The sequence below is a fragment of the Uranotaenia lowii genome, chromosome 2 (assembly GCF_029784155.1).
Source record: "Uranotaenia lowii strain MFRU-FL chromosome 2, ASM2978415v1, whole genome shotgun sequence".
Lineage (NCBI taxonomy): Eukaryota > Metazoa > Arthropoda > Insecta > Diptera > Culicidae > Uranotaenia > Uranotaenia lowii.
This window is the reverse complement of record NC_073692.1, coordinates 171166929-171181744: the sequence shown is the minus strand read 5'-3', so window position 1 is coordinate 171181744 and position 14816 is coordinate 171166929. Positions and strand designations below refer to the sequence as shown.

Here is a 14816-nt window from a genome sequence, read left to right as displayed (position 1 = left end):
TCAATAACTCTTCTTCTTCTTCTTCTTCTTCTTCTTCTTCTTCTTCTTCTTCTTCTTCTACTACTAACATAGCCAAAATAAGTAATCATCCTGAAAAAAAAAATCCTTTAAGGAAAAGAAGACTTCTAAGACATCGTGAGTCTCAATCCACGGTGCCACAGAATTATCTGTATCGTCTGTGTTGGGGAAACGACCAGGTTCGTTCTTGCCTAAAGTATCAGAACTTGTGTTGTTGGCGAATAGATCCTACTATAGGATCTACGGTTACTTACGGTAGATCCTTCCGTCCAAATGTTTGATTTCTCTAGAATTCGAGGTAAATTTGGCCTTTCCAGAATCCTGATACCTCACTGGACACACTCGGCACAATTACGATAGGAAACAACCAGTTTATTGAAACTAATAATATTTCCAAGTTCACTTTATTTGACTTTGCATGCTAACTTATCTAACTAGTGTTCAACGAACTTCAATTCCGATGTCGAGCGGTGGTTGGTCGATTGAGGCTGAGAATCAACTGCTTCGGTGGTCGTGCCAAATTCGTCGGGTGTTCTCGGCTACTACTCCTGCTGATCGACGATCTCTGCTTCGGGTCCGCTGGGTAGTATAGGCGATGAGCGCGCTCACTATCCTGGTATACGATTTCTCATGTGTTAAACAGAGAAAGCAATAGCCTTCACTCCAATTTCACTCCTATTAGCTGTCCCTTGTTGCACTGATGGATACAGTTTTTTGTGGCATCGCTGGCTTCAGTAAAATTCAAATTTGATTGGTATTTAGATAAGCCTTGTAAAGACAGAAGGTTTCAACACTGACCATACACACTTCTTTTTTGGTACTCAAAATTAAGTTTGACCGTGGTTTAAAACATAGTTCGATTCTATGAACTTTAAGTTGAGTTCCATTTTTCCTCCTTACGAGGGTTTAAAACGAAGTTCGAACTGCAAACTCAAAACCGATCCCATTGGTGCCTTGTTTTTGCCGAACTGCTTTTTGGGTAGCTAAGTAAAAAGGCATAAAAAAGTTCAAATTGGAATTCGGTTTTCGAGCTTAGTTTTGAGTATGCCAGTCAGAACTTGGTTTTGCGATTGCCCAGTCGAACTCAAAGTTAAGGGAAGCCACTGAAGCGCTGTTTTGAACCGGAACAACCTAATTTTGAGTTTAAAAATAAAGCGTGTACTGACTGGTTACTCGATTTCGTTTGTTATTTTTGTAATTTTTTTCAGCAGTAAGCAATATCGATTCCAGAGTGCGCATCGATCGCTTTTGATTAAATGTTATCCTAGTTGAAAAGTGCCCCAAACTTTCAAGGAAAAATAGGCAATTTTGACGATACAATCGGGCAAAACAGTTAAACTTTTCCTAAAGGGAATTTTTGTCTCATTTTACAAGGTTCGCAATACCGACGATAGGTAACAAAATGATTGGATTTTTGTTCTGAGTGTCATGTGTAATCCCAGACAACCATTTGGTGGGTATTTCGAATTTGCAACGCAAATATACATGCAAATCAGAGGTGCCAGGTCGCTTTGTCAAAAATCAGGACACCGCAAAGAAAAAATCAGGATTTTTCAGGACACCACCCAATTGGTGAAAACAAAATGAAGTTCTGCTTAGATTGCATAACTTAAGGCGAAATATAGGTGCTGAAGACACCTCGAATTATGCAACTGAAGCGAGAATAACCTTGGCTGGCCTGCAGTTAATATAGAAAAACCTCATTTAAATGTCATTTGAATCAAAGAATCTCATTGGTTTAACAGGTTAAACTATTTTAATTAAGATTTGTTTGATATTCTCATCATTTAACAATAAATTTAGTTATGATTTGGATATTTTTAAAAAATCAGGACATTTTAAGGGCCATTTTTCAAAACTCAGGACAATTCAAGCATTTTTGAAAAATCAGGACGGTCTATCGAAAATCAGGACAAATCCTGATAAATCAGGACACCTGACACCCCTGATGCAAATATACCTGTAAACATATCGTATATAATGTAGCAAAACCAGTATATACGTATCATTTTGGAGGTCATATAGGTACATTTGCACACATATTCTTGATTTGGATTGTATTAAATTACGATTTGCACGACTTGTCATGCGCATCATTTACGACTACCGTAATCCGGGGTAATATTGATCACTTTTTTCAATATTATTCGATTATTTTTTCTGTAAAGGGAAATGTGACATGTTTTAGATTTTAAAAACTAGTACTAGACTCCTATGAACGTAAAACATGGATTCAGAAATTTATTGGACCTCTTTAAATTTGATTTAAAAATCGTTTTCGTCTCTGTTCAGAATTTGATGCTTTGGGGTGACATTGATCAGTCTTTATTCTGACGGTTTTAACACGTTTTCTTCATCATAAAGGATACAAAACACCTTCATAATATTTAAAAATACTAGTTTATCAATTTAACCTGGATTTTTAACGTTTTATTTTCAAAATATTTATTATCGAAAAAAGAACTATGATGCAGCCTACATTTAGGGGCAAAAATAATTATAATTGCTAAATAGTTTGAGCTTCAAAATACAAATGAAATTTTACCTTCACACATTCCCCTTGGCCCTCCCACTATTTCCATTTTTATTTTTTTTCGTCAAAGTTGACGATTTGTTAGGGTTCCTAACCATTTGTCCAATACGGGCTTATTCTTGGAAAATGTCCTCATTATTTAAATATCGAAAATTTATCATTAAATGCCTATAAAAATAGCACTATAACTGTTCATATACAAAGAAAAAAAGTTGTTCTTTCACATTAAACAACTCGTTTGCTTCTAAAAGCTTTTTGGAATCATCAGGAGAGCTGTTTGTTTGCGAGCCTTGAAAAAATAGATAATTTAGATTTTTGAAATTAGATTTTTTACTAACAGAAAAAAAATTTAAATACAAACCAAATTTTGCCTATTTGATACTCAATTAATAGGCTTTCAAATGTTGTAAACAGTTTTCAAGAATTCAAACCATAGACTGAGTTATGGTTGATAATGTGGAAAAGTTTCTTGTTGGTCAAATTTACCCCGGTGATCAATGTTACCCCGTTTTACGGTACCCTGATTCTTTTTGGAATATACTATGACAATTTACATTATCATATAGATGATTGAGGTTGTAATATACGACATTTTTCGTAACGATATGGAAAGTTTGACGACTTATTTGGTCGTCTTTTGCGACTTGAGTGCAGGGCTCTCATTTTCCGTCAGTTGAATTAAAATAAGATTATTATTTTTTTTTTTAAATACTTTATACCAATCAGTTTATTCATCCATAAAAATAATAAAAATGAGATTAGTTCAAAGAAATGCATTTTTTGCTGTCACATTCAAGATTATATCGTACAAGTTTATTATTTGCCATTATTGCTGATTTTATTGTTATTACCTGGACTTGATCCCCTGACCATACGATCGGCAGCTCATGATGGTTCCTCGAAGCTATCTGGGATTTATAAATTCAAGGGGATTTGCTTCAAAGGCATTTAACCAAAAGCAAATCGTATATTTCTATAACTTAAATCTTTTAAATCGTATAACACGTCATCGATGATCTAAAAATAGACCAACATTTTGAAGCCACCTTTAAATCGATTCCAATCATCGATGTCCCATTATCATAAACGATTTTACTGAACTTTTTTGTATTCTTTTACGATTGCCAGCAAATACGTTTTACGAAAATCAGACATGCGAATTAATTTGCAAAGGTATACGATTGCATGCACATTATTACGAATCAATGCAGTTATATACGTTTTTATTTCGAATTATTTTATGCATAGCACGACAAAATATCTCAGGCACGGCTGATCACCGTATATCGGTCGTTTCACGGATTTTTTGCGAATTATCGTACACAAAGGTCGAGTTCATATGTACATAAATACGAATCTCTCTTCTTGTCGTAATAAAATCATGCAATGCTTTTAAATACGATAAAAAATATGCATGAACCGACATTGTAGGTGCAGATATACGAAAATGAGTATAAATAACATTCTATACGATGTAATCTGTAAAAGAAAATACGACTTCTGGTTGTCTGGGATGTCAGTGATCAATGGCTTCAAGATACTCGTTAGTTTCAATAAAACGAGAGTTTTGAGAAAACATGCTTCAAAGGTGCTCGATGTTTTATTTATTTTTTATTCAAGCAGTTTTTGTTCAATTGAATAAACATCAAAAAAATTAGGCTTTTTTTTGACAGAAATATCGATTGAAATCGTTCTGCATTGGTTAATATGGTTTTTTTTCGTTTTGTGAATTTCCATCTATTGCCAATGTTAACCTTCCAGATTTTTACTGGATGTTCCAGATTTTTTTACTTCTGACAGTAATTTTTCCAGATTTCCAGCCTTCCAGACTTTTGACAATTCTTCCAAGCAATTTCAGACTTTTGGGTTTGGACATATATTGTTCAACAAAAGAATAAAAATTCGATATTGGCATAGTGTAATAAAACAGGAAATTACAAAAACTAGTAAAACAACTATGTAAAAGGTATTATAAATGGGGAATACTGCAAAGCACGTAAAGTCCCAGCCTGTAATTCCAAGGTATGGATAGAGTAAGGTTGCCATATTTTTTTCAGCACTTGGTTTTAAAATGTCGACCATAAATCCGGGCAAACTTCGTCAGAATCCAGGAACTACTCAACACAAATCAAGAAAAAAACTTGAAAAGAATTTTTTGTCGTCAGTAGGTTTATAATCATATTCTAGACTTTCAAAAAACTTCTCGAGATTCTTTTTTTAAAACCTGCTCAAAAATTTTGTTTTGATCGTATAAAAAAATTTACCACACAATTTGGTTTTTGTGTTAGTTTTGACATATAAAATGAATAAATCCGGGTAAAATCCGGACTTTCTAAATGAAAATCAGGCAACCGGGCTGTACTTTTGTCAAATTTTGTATTAAATATCCGGACAATCCCGGATAAAACCGGGGAATCTGGCATCCTCAGGATAGAGGTAGCAACCATACGATATTGATACGATATTAACGAGACTGTCATCATCATTGAGAAAAAGGTCACCACATACAAAGACTGGTATCCAGACTTTTCCAGATATTTTTTCAAAACTTCCAGACTTTATGAAAAACAGTTCGCAACTCTGCAGGTGACACGACTGGAAGGGTGTCTTAAATTCCACTTCTTATACAACTCTTTTCGAAATCTTACACGGAAAATAATAAAAAGGTAAAATCTACCGAGATAAAAAGGTGAATGCTTGTGAAATCCAAAAAGGTAATTTTTACCTCACTGTGGTGAAAGCCACCTCACAAAAAGGTAACGTTTACCTGAATCGAGCAGACAAAAAAGGTAGAATTCATCTAGAAAATAAGGTAAATCCAAAAAAGGTATTGTTACTCTTCGAGGACCTCGAAACAAGGCGATGTTGATCTGCATTGCGATGAACAGAACGGTATAATTCACCTCAAAATAAAGGTAACTTTTTTACGAACCTGTTTATTGAGATTGAGTAATTTTTTTTTATACAGGAATAAGTTTCGTTTCATGCTCAATGAGTAAAAATTGGAACAGAAAGGAAAACTAAGCGTCAGATTCCATTTTGTTGTGCTTGTTCTCATCATAAAACTATATTACAGATGTCAGATTGGCCTACTGAGCTACAAAGTGTTTTCCTCATCATTTCGGAACAGCAATCCGGATGAGTCGAACGGAGCAGGGATGGAATGTGCTAATTGTTGAAGGATTCAGCGGCCATGGTGGGGTGGAAGGACACGGAAAAGGCAGCGTTGATGTCCGAGAGGATGCAAAAGTGCTTTCATCCAACAAAACGGAAAATTCAAGAAAAAAAAACGGAGTTCATCGAGCCGAATCGTCGGAACGAAGAACATTATTGAAATATAGATTCCCAAAACATTAATTACATAGGTCATGAAAAATAAAAATCAAATCTTGAATGAATTTGTATCTTTTGTTTTATTTAATTTGGTGACTATATAACCAGAACAGCGAAAAAAACCATTTAAGACAGTGAATGGGAAAACGGTAGAATGTACCTTTTTGCTCAGTGGTTTCCAAAAAGGTAAAATTTTCTTTTTTGAAAAGAAAAACGATAAAATTCACCTTTTTGCTAGGAGAATGAAAACAAGGTAAAATTTACCTAGTAAGAGGGGTGGAAAAAATTACCCCAGGTACTCTGTAAATTTTACCTTTTTATTATTTTTCGTGTATGGTTGTATAAGGTACAGTAGTTTTTCGATTTTATCACGGTCAAAAAAAATTTCACCGTGAATATGGCGAAACCGTGAATTTGGCGAAACTAAAAATTGAAGTAGAAAAAAGTATTTTTACTGTCTTTAATCAATAATTTATAATGTTTTCAGTAGTGGAAACGTTTTCTATCAATAAATTTTGATCATAAGGCGTGATTATCAAAGATAACTTAACAAAAAGGATCGTTTTCAGTTCAAATCAAGGTTGCGAAATCTCATGAGATTGAGATTTGTTTGAGTGAGATTTTCCCTTTTTGAATCTCAGTGTGACGCTAGGTTATCTCATCGTGAGTATCACAAACGGTTCTTGTCTCTGAATGTCAACGCTTTCTCAGACTGAGAATCACGAGCAGAAAAACTACTTTTTGGAAGGCAGAGATGCCATGGAATAATATTTGTGCAAGCTCTTGAACAATGAAACAAGTTTTATAGTTCAGAAAAAAGCTGAACATACCACGACTTTTCTTAAACTGTCAGTTATATTTGATGAATGTTGAAGGCCAGTTATACTTTTTTTAAACATTTTTATAGAGAACATACTATTAAAAGCTCAGTACAATCAGATTGATGATAAGAATTTGTTTTTTTTTGTAATTTATGTCTTAAGCAAAGTAGCGAAATCTCATTCAGTTAATATTTTATCGAGTGAGGTTCTTCCTTTTTGAATCTCAGTGTGAAACGTTAACGTTGATTGTGAATGAAAGTTTTGATTTTAAAACATCTTTCTGAAGAATGTAATATCATGACTTGTAAGAATCTAATTATAATATTTATGGCTTAGTTTGATGAAAGTTTTACAGAATGAGCAAAAAAATTTTATGGCCAAATATGTTGATGACCTCGCTCGTAATTAGAGGATTTAAGACATGCAAGTTATGAAATTGTATTTCCTACAGTAATGTACTTTTAAATCTCTTAAAAACGTTGATGCAAAGTTTTGCAATCATGGAAAAGAACCGCAAACATTGAAATGCCCAAGCTCAAAATTCTTCAAAAAACCCCCAATGGCGTAATGTGCTTGCCAGAAAAAAAACTTTTCAAATCTTCTGGACATTACAAGAAACTATAAAAAAAATATAGCAAAATCTGAATTGCTAAATATTTGATTATTATAAATATTAACACAAAAAGTACCGCAAAGACAACTAAGCTGGGAAACACTAAAATTCAGAATTCAAATTATAAGGATCCAAAAGGCCTAATTTTACTAATTTAGTATCTTTGAATTACCGAAAGTTTTTTGTCCATTTTGCAGAAAAAAGTTTTATGATTTTATTTATAGCATTCGAGCTATGCTTTGCTTTTACTTGTAGCGACAACCTTAAAAATGAAGTTGAAATTTATAGGTAGCTATGTAGAGTTTTAATATAAATGAAGAAAATCTTCCTTAATCTTCCAAACAAATTAAATTATAAAATATAAAAATTAAAAAAAAGATTGTTACCAACGAAAAACTATTCCAATTAAAACGCATGGCATCCCAGGTTATGCAACCGGCTGGAATCGACCACATATGAAAAGCATTTATGAACCAAATAAAAAGTGATAAAGAAATATCAAAAATTTCTCTTTCAAATGAAAGCGGCGGTTTGTAGCTTCTATCCTAATGGTTAATCTTTTCGATTTCAATTTAAAAAAGACATTTCAATGATTTTTCATGCATTTTAACGATTTTCTTTTTCAAGAGAAGGAAAGCCGGTTTTATTTGCACCGGCTCACAGATCTTTTTCAAATATTATCTCGACTCGCGTGATGTTTGAAATTCCCTGTGGGAAATTTCTGAAGTAGAAAACATGAACGTTGCACCGAAAAGTAGGATATGATTCATACCAGCCTATCTAATGTCCGATAAATTCACTTATTCTATTAGGACCGTTTCCAGAAGATTTATAGAATTCTAAATAGAAAAAAGAATATGACAGAAATAATAATGTGCCATTGAATATTAAGATTGATCAAAAATATTATTGTACTTCCATTTGGAGTAATTGTAAAATCGCTTCTTTTGTTAAGCGGCCTTACTTCTAATTTTTTGATTATTATCTTATGAGCTTTTAGAAACATGCATCAGAGATGAATTGTTCTTTAATTATCATAGCTGGATTTTTTAACGATTTTTGAGTACGTTTAAAAATGCCCTTTAAAAGAAATTCGTGAAACCCTTGGAAAAAACACTGTTCAATTTTATTAAAATGGCTAGTTTAAACTGTTAATTGATCATTCACAGCCTAGTATATCATTTTGAAGTGGTTTTTGTGAAATCGGGAATGTTAACCCTTCGTTTCATAAAGCTACATATCTGCAACAATTAATTAAAACTGTTCTAAATTTCACATTTAGCTAAAAAGTAAATTTTTTTTTCGATGGGTATAATATTTCTAACTTCAAGATCACGTTCAATTAAAAAAAAAAATACTTTCAGTATTTAAAGGTACAAAAAAAACCAACATGAATCTGAAAAATATGGAATGTGGAAAAAGCCTTATTTTTCAAACTTTTGGCCTAGTGTAATTCATATTGAGAATTTTTTTTTCGACTCAAAAAAAATATTTTCGAATTCCCACTAAAGTAATTTACATATTAAACAAAATTTGAGAATTTTTTTTTGTTTTTTCTCTGATATAATGGGTTTTCAATAATTGTTGCAAATTTGCAACACCATGCAACGGTAGTACCCTAGCTAGTTACATGTGTTCCATAGTGTGTTTTCGAAACTTGCATCGTTTAAACAGTGTATTTGTTTCCCGGTAAAAGTGTTTTCGTTATTAATGATTTATTATCATGTTATGGCTGTATTAGAAGAGGGGGGAGGGATGGGTGAAATTGAACCCCCCCCCCTGGATAAAGAGGGCCCCGAGGTGAAAAAATAAAAAGTTTTTCTCTAAACCGTTATCAAAAACTAGAAAAATATTATTAAAAGTTCAAAATTTATCAAATCTTAAACTAGGACGGGTCCGAATAATTAACTTATTTATGATTTGTATTTCAGCGTATGTAAAACACATTATTTTGGTTTTTTTTTCACGGCTCGTTGGTATTAAAAATACATATTTTGAATAAAAAAATTGTCAGATGCCTTCAAAAGTTCTGCAATATTGAACATGATTGAAATTCAAGTACGGGGCTTTATCCAGAGAGTTTAAAATAATAACAAACAACGTATACTTTTTTTCATTTTTCCACTTGAAAATTCAGTACTACCTGCCAACATTCGATAACCGAGGTTTGAAGTATTGTTTTGCTTTTTTTTTTCTTAGAGATGAATGAATGGTTTGATTGAAAATTACAATCCTCATTATTTTTCACTAAAGTATGAGCCGTTTCATATAATGAATCGACGAAAAATGCTCTTTATTTATACTTGTTCAACATTTTCCTGAGAGCTCTGGAAGTGGATTTTAATTTGAAACTTTATGTTATTGAATTAAGTTTTATTTTTATTTCTATTTTATTTTTAAACTGATTTCAAGTTTGAATTCTAATTTTAGAATCCTGTTCCATATTCTAATGCTCATTCCGAAGAAATCATTATTGTTCCTTGTTCAAGGTTATGTTCAGAAAAGTTGTATAGGTAAGAAGCTTTCCATTTAGCACCTTCAAGCAAACGTAAGGAATAATTTCCTCAGTAAGTGGTATATTATCGCATAACTACTCCTAGCTAACCTTTGTGGTCTAGTGGATAAGCTGGTGCGAGTCTGGTTCCGATGTGCCAGGCTGGATTCGATTCCCGGTATCGGCGAGAAAACTTTTGGGTTCGAATCCCAATCGACAGGTAAGATGTGTTTCCTCTTATAACTGATTATATGAATGTTTAACCAGCTGCCAGCTGGCCAGGTATATACACGGATGCCGGAATACCTCTAAGTAACCTGATTGACTCGTTCTTCCAAAATATACCTACATCAACACAATACTTCACTCCATAACAGTTCATACGAAGCCATGGGGTCAGTTCAATAATGCATGTGAGCACATACTTCACATACTTAGGCAGAAACTGCGGTGAATTCGTGCACCCATGGTGGATAACCAACATACATAACTACTCCGAGCTGAATTCTCAACTTTCATGGTGTCCAAAAATCTAGATTTGCGAAGTTCCTGCTCGAAAACTATGATTAGTGCAAAAGAAATTAGGAATAAGCATTTATTTCCAGTTGTCTAGTGTGAAGAACAAAAAGGTGTAACCGTTTCATGTTGTTGCAAATTTGCAACAATTAATATTTTTGCCAAATAACCGAAATATGTGAAAATAATATTTTTTCATTATTTTTCCCTTCATGTATTCATCATTGCGCACTATTGTGAATTTTTTCGAGAAAAAATAAAAAATCATGAAATGAAGGGTTAAGATTGTTTCGAAAATTGGTTTTCTCTACGATTGTTCCGGATCTTTTACAGTCTCTAAGTGACTATTACTGTCAAAAATTCGGCAGAAAATTGCACTACCAATGAGTAGATTGGAACAGAGAATGGATGTCAAGGACCAAGGACTTTTAAAAAAAGAGCGTTTGAAAAGAGATTTAAATAAAAGTTGAAACAAAGGACAGGTTATCACTGACATCACGGCTTCTATTTTTTCATTTAGTTGATATAAAAAAGTAGGTTTTAATTCTGAATGTATAGATGCATATTTGTTAGAATACATGATCTTTATTAATATTTCCAAATTTAGATATCCTTCACTCGTACACAACATGCTCTCAAAAAGGGACAGCATGAAATTTGATGACTGTGATCATATTACAGTTCAACATATGTTTTTTTTTGTATGTCAACAGCCGAGAAAATACAAAAAAAAAAACCTAAAAAAATCAGAGTTTTGACCTTTTTTTTGAAAAAATTTCAGCCCTTGAGAGTTAAAACAAATATCGATTTTTCTTTTAATGTATTCTATGCTTAGCTAACTAAGCATATTTTACTGATTTCAAATAGCCAGAAAATCGATTAGAAATGTTGCTTTTAATCCCATATTATGTTGTTGCTGTTAATTTTGAATACCAACAAAACTTCAACGACTGAATTTTATATTTTTTTTATTTAAGTCGTCTTGACTATGAAATTATGTTATAAATTGTTTAGTACCAAAGCGCCGTATTTGCAAATAATATTATAAAATTAAAGTGTTGTTCTCAACATTTATAAGGTAGTGTGTTGTGTACATAGACACTTTTTAAAACATAGGTACCACGAGCTTTAACACTTTCGTTAATAAAAAGTTTCAATAAACTCCAAAGCGCTCTTACTTTTTTATATCAAAGCGTTTGGAGTCATTCAACTTGGCGTGTCGCTAGTGTGAAAAGCTTATCACATTATATGATACATTCCATAGATTCGTTACAAATTTAACTGTCGTCAAAAAATAGTAGGGGAAAAAGTGGGGAATATAGCTGAAGATTTCTCTAATGGGATTCTGGATTTCTGATTTTTTTCTAGATGTGATGCTCAGTGAATTTCGTTTGACATCGAAATCTTTGAGCATCACAACGAAATTCATTGTGCTGCTTGATTGATACTCATCACGGTGAGTATCAATTTCAAATGATTATCTGAAATCTTGCAACTCTGGTTCAAATTATCCTTCTCTAAAGCAAATTTTTAGGTTTTTTCTTGAAATAAAACCATGTGTTATATTCATTTGATAGTCTATATCTAGTTAAAGTGATTTATTTTGTTTTGATGGAAATTTAACAGTCGTTATCTCTTATTTCGATTTTGAAAAAAAGTTCAAAGAAATTTGCATCAACATTTTTTTTCTGCTAATTTCAAATTTCAATATTTTAATCTTAACACCTTTGATGATCTGAAAAGTATATTTATTCGAAAAATATTTTAAAATTTGCTCAACTTAAACTTTTACAGTGTGTTTCTCGAAAATTGCTTTATGGGCAGATAATCTTTTGTCTTTATATGTAGAAAAACAGATATCTTAGTGATATTTGCAGAAAAAGCTAGCAGAATTCCATTTTGGTCTTCCAAAATTATCCATTCAGACAATACTAAAGGCTATCCAATATAGATTACGCACGCCACCCTTTAAAATAAACAAGTTCAACAAAGAATTCAGAGACACTTATCTCTTTTCAAAAACGCTTAAATTCACCCACATTTTTATATGATTCGCATAACCAAAAAAGTTAAATTTTTTAAAGCGACTAACCAACACAAGTAACAACACTAGCATCAGCGTGACGTTAAAATACTTGTGTCGATTATTACAAACGTTTTTAAAATCCAAATGACGATTTTAAACACTATAAAGATAAAATAAGCAGTTCAATGGCATTTTCATATTATAGGATACCTATTACTATAACATAAACCACAAAAAATATCATAAACAAAGACGCTCTATGCTTTTGAATGAAAATTAAGGACCTGGAAATGGTTTCTGAATGTTTTACTAAAAGCGTGATAAAATCGAAACAATAACCGTGATAAAATCGAGCGTGAATTTGGCGAGTATTGATAAAATCGAATAGTGATAAAATCGAGAAACTACTATACTTTTAATGTTATTCAGGAAAACTCATGAAGGCTGGCTTTTTAATACATATAAGAGTTATGTTTTATAAAATCATAATTGTCGCACATTGTCTTTCCTAAAGATTTTGGGAAATTAGCCGTATTTATGAAAGAGATTTTATTTGCACTACACAATAAAACAAAGTCTGAGACAAATAGTTTTGTTTTTCCCTGAACATCCCTAACTGGAGGTCTGCCTTTCGACAGCAGCAGGGATGCGTAAATTGCGCGATGCCTTTTTGAATATTTTCAACCAATTAGATGTAGATTAGGAAGGAAAGGCAAAACTTTTCCGCACCACAATCTGTCGGAGCTGGCCCATTAGTAGTTAGGGGAGCAGGAAGAAGGCGAAAAGTACCCTTCCTGGAGATGAGAATGATGTGCGCGCGGGATCTGGCTGCTGCCAGAGAAGAAGCCGAACCGGGATTGGAGTTGATTGTCAATCCCATTAGTGAAAAGTGGGTGTACGGCTGTGTATTACACTGTGCAAGCTAGTGGAATGCGATTTTCCCACTATTTCCATCTGGGTCGATGTGCCTTATTGGGGAATCCGGCGAGGAGTTCTTCAGCACTGAACAGGTTAACGGAAGACAGCGAGGGAGTAGGAAGGATTTCTCGCTCCCAAGTTTTTCGATTGAACTTTGCTTAATTTCCTGTGATTGCTTCACGGGAAAAAGAGGGGGAGTTCTGGAACGCTGAAAAACAGATATCGTTTTAACAAGTTTTGCTGGGTCTGATCCAATTGCGGCAAATTAGCGTAGCTTTGGCGCGCATCGGTGCTGGATCTCTGCTATCGTATGCAAGAAACTCAGCCAACCCATAATTGGTGTTTCCATTGACTGGAAACAACTGGCTCTGTACGATTGGCAAAAAGTTTTAATGATACAATCAAGGAATAAAGCGGTTAAGCCCTTTGCACTTATGTTCGGTAAGATGGTAATTAACAGATAAAACGACTTTCGATTAGATTCACGCATCAATTGGTTTGCTGATTGAGCGCATATTTGATAAGAAGTATCGTTTAAAAACTTTCAATTCAGAAACTGAGAAATGTTTCGTCTTTAAAAACTTTGAAGATAGAACTGAGTATAACTCAAAACTGGGATCTGTAATTGCTACACAGATTAAATAAGTTTTTTTGAAGTTTCACAAACAAACAATTTGGAAACAATTATTTTTCCAAATTCTTGGTAGGATGTTAAATGAAGGTTAATCACGAGAGGTCTTTTTTTACTAAAAAACTCTAGTAACTAAGTAATGTTCAGAATTATTCATTGCCTCACTTGGAGCAGGAATTGAACCAGAACGAAAGCTCAATATTTTTAAAAAGGCAAAAGTCTCAAAAATTTTTTAACATGTTACTCGAATTCAAGAACAGTGCTGCCAAAATTTCATGCAGTTTGTAACTGGATATTTTGACCAACGGTATATTAATATTTCCTGTTTTGTAATACACGGATTTATTTTTCAAATTTCATATATAAAAAAGAGTTAAACTCTTCTATGGAAGCTTATTTTTCGAGGGAACTCATCGAAGTTGATAAATTCAATTACTTTATTTGAACTTGACTCCTTCATTACGTCCAAGACTGTCAACTCGGAGCAAACGTTGCCCGTGATTGGATAGCTATTTGAAAGACTCTGACAGACAAGTTCATGCCAGTAACACATAAATTTTCGTCCAACAGCACCCGTTTAGTCGGAACAACTTCGAGCACGTGACGGTGCCGCTCAGAATTTTCCACGGAAAACGAGTTAAGTCAACATTCTGACTGCCGTCAAGTGTGAGAACCGAAAATAAATTGGTTCCAATGGTCTCTCATAACATAGAATACTTAGCAAACACCTTGGCACAGAAAGATGCGAAGACGAAAGAAGCAGAAAAATAACATTTAAGAGTGAAGCTCAAGAGAAAAAACAAACGTGATTCCGTCGAGCACCGAGCGGATCAACACCCTCTTTTTCTTGCGAGGAAAGGTTCCACGAAAAGTGTCTCGTGCAGGGCACGCGAATGGTAAAATTTTTCTCCTC

At 33.4% G+C, this 14816-nt stretch overlaps 1 protein-coding gene across 2 annotated transcripts in view; it reads right to left on the bottom strand.

The window, feature by feature from the left end:
* Nucleotides 1–14816, bottom strand: part of LOC129749797 (netrin receptor unc-5-like) — a 555087-nt gene that overhangs the window by 33356 nt on the left and 506915 nt on the right. The gene's annotated exons all lie outside the window — the stretch shown is intronic.